We start from the raw sequence: 3,283 nt of genomic DNA, 5'->3' as shown, positions 1-3,283 counted from the left end.
TTCAGCAGTTCAGGCCACGTGATTGGCTTTTGAGATCAGTAAAACACTGGTTAAGTAGAAGATTATGGCCCAGCCATGTCAGTAGAGAAAGGATTTAGGACTTTTGGGAAGGTATTCACTTTGGGTTATTAAAGGATTATGGCCTGTAGGTTTCAGATGGTCATTAAAGAATCTTTAGAGGATCCCTTCTGAGAACATCATGTAGAGGGAACTTTTGTTACAGGCTAGCATTAAATGTAAGGGGTTTTATGAGGTGCACCAAGAGCACAGAAGTCCTCATCACAAAAAGGGTAAGAAAGAATTAAGAAGTGGTTCAGGGGAAGGTGGCAAGGATGATTTAAGGCTCTGTCAAAACATTCCTTTGAAGAGCAACTGAGGATACTGCTTTGGGTGCATGCACATGTAATGATTAAAATTTTCTAAAGGACTGGCCAGGCAAAAATATAAGCCCTTTGAAATGTTCTAAAAGTGACCAAAAGCACTGCAAAATAGTGCCTCTTTACATGAAGTATTATTTTGAAGTGTTTCACTTTTTGTTACATCAGAATGGGAGAGGGAGGGACATGACAGCACCCCAGAAGTAGGACTTAGAAGCTGGACAAGTCCATTTTGGGACACCTGCTCTACCCACTGGGACCAATGGTTCTACAAGACTTGAAGCTAGACTTATCCCACCACACTGGTTCTCTCCCACACCACACACACATACACACACACACACCAGACCCCTGCCAACTCTCAGGCCCATCCCTGCTACCAAAACTGTGCCCTTCAGTTCTAGTCTCCTCTACCCCTCTACTCCATTGAGACACCTGGACCTGGAGTGTCACACTCCCAAGGAAAGGGCCAGGGCCTGGTGGTAAGACATTCTCCTAGGAGGGTGGGGATGAGAGGTAGAAACCCCTCAGGCTAAGAAAGAAATTGAATTTAGGACTTCTATTTTCTGGGCAACTGACCTGACCCCTGGATCACTATCTAAAAGCAGGGCATCACAACCAGCCTCTCCTGTGTTTTACAAGAAAAGAGTGAACCCTACTGAGTTCCTGAAGGATGGTTGTAGAGCCTGGCCCTCAGGAGAGGATTCTGGGCTGTGAATGCCAAGGAAATATTTTCCTGAAGCAGGTGCCTGACCCCTGCAGATGGACAAAGTTTAAAACATTCCCCTGTGTTCAGCATTTCCCATTAGCCACGCCTCTAGGCTGCTCCCTGCTCAGTTTTCAATCCTGTTCTAATGCACCTAACTCCCTAAGTGACTTTTTTTACCTGTTGTTTAGCTTCGTCTATTCCTTCTTTTCCCTCCAAGCTTGAAGAAGGACACTTTGTGCCTAAAAAGACATTACCCCCTAAAGCACATACTTAGATTTCCTTCCTTCCATTAATAGTTGCTATGCTTTGAAATCAGATGCTGGGGATGCATGGCACAGGTTTGTAATACAGGAATACTATGGGCCACACACTTGGTGCAAGGCGGGGGGGAGGGGGACATTATGCTTATGTCAGGAGATCTAAGATGTATCCTGCCCTTTTGGGAATTGGATTGAGAAAGCCAGCAGTAAGAAGATTATCTTCCTCATTGCTATGCCTGGTAAATGACTCCCACATGGAATGCTTGGCAATTTCCAGAGTTCAAAGAAAAATGGACCTTGCCCCAAAGAGTCTACAATCCAGGAGGAATGTAGTCAACTTGCACACTACATGGCCTTGATTTGGGTACTCCTTTAACCCAGCAATTAGCTGATGGGACAGGCAATACATATAGGAGCTCCTAGGAGTCTTTCCTCTGGTCATTTCCAAAAAATAGTACAAAACAAAACAACCCTCCCGCCCAACAACCAAGAGGGAGATTGATTCAAGTCGCATTTTGTTAAGTCTTTGAAGACAACTATGTGTGTATGTATGCATGTGCACATACGTGTGTGTGTGTGTATATGCATGTATATATAAAATGGTAACTTGTGCTGCCGAATTGTCTGGTCTGAAGAAAGCTCTAGGCCCTACTGTCAACAAGGTGCCCATCTCAAGTCATACAGCAGTAGAGTCATTACAAATAGAAGCAAGCAGATATCTCATTGGGTTGAACAGTACTCAGAGCTGTACTCACAAGAAAGAAACTTCACCAGCAAATCACTGGACCAAATACCAACTCTAGAGGTCATGCCAGAGTTAGATGTGGAGCCCACTGTAAAAGAGTTAAGCAAGGTCATTGATTAATTATTAAATGGGAAGACTCCTGGAAAAGATGGCATCCCAGTGGAAATTCTCAAGTGTGGGAAAGAAAGCCTACTGCCATATCTTCATCAGCCACTATTCAAATGCTGGAAAGAGGGTAAGGTACCACAAGACATGAGTGGCACAAAGATCGTCACTCTGTATAAAAATAAAGGAGATAAGAGGTCCTGCAACAACTACAGAGGTATCTTGCTACTAAGTGCAGCAGGAAAAGCTTTTGCAAGGGTCATCTTGATGTGCCTACAACAGCTGGTGAGTCACGTCTACCCTGAATCTCATAGACAAAATATGAGACATAAATCATAACAAAATATTTTCCGTGTGGCAACTTTAAGAAAAGTGCAGAGAGCAAAATCAACCATTCTACATCGCCTTTGTGGATCTACCCAAAGCATTAGACACCATCAGGAGAGCAGGTCTATTTGTAGTCCTAGAAAACATAGGATGCCCACCAAACCTGTTAGGTCTTATACATTCCTTTCACAACAGCATCAAAGCAACTATTCAGTTTGATGGGTCCACTTCGGACAGCTTTGAGATGAATAGCAGAGTGCAGCAAGGATGCATTCTTGCCCCTATACTCTTTGGAATCTTCTTCTTGGTACTCCTGAGCTGTGCATTTAAAGACATAGAAGATGGAGTGTACCTTTACACATGATTGGATAGGAAACTCTTCAAGCTGTCATAACTTAAGGCAAAGACTAAAGTTAGAAAGGTACTGTAACAGGGGGCCTTCTCGGGTCCAATTTGCCTTTGGCCCACCCAGCTGTTTCTGGACCAACCACCCACCTTTCTCTCCTGCCACACCTTGTTGTTATTTAGTTAATGACCTTAATTAGGTGGGAGGCTGCCCATTTTCTTGCCCCGATGTCAGGGGGTGCTATCTGTGGGTCTGCTCCTCCCCTATACCGCAGCCCATGCCTCACAGATGGCATCCACAGATATTACTCTCACTGGCCCCACACTGGGCCACAGAATCCTCCAATCAGGACCCCTCTAAGATCCCTCCATTCAAGCGGCCTACCCCACCCTCATTCAGAGCTGCCTAGCTCCC

The sequence above is a fragment of the Alligator sinensis genome, unplaced genomic scaffold (assembly GCF_000455745.1).
Source record: "Alligator sinensis unplaced genomic scaffold, ASM45574v1 scaffold602_1, whole genome shotgun sequence".
NCBI lineage: Eukaryota > Metazoa > Chordata > Crocodylia > Alligatoridae > Alligator > Alligator sinensis.
This window is presented reverse-complemented; position numbering follows the sequence as displayed.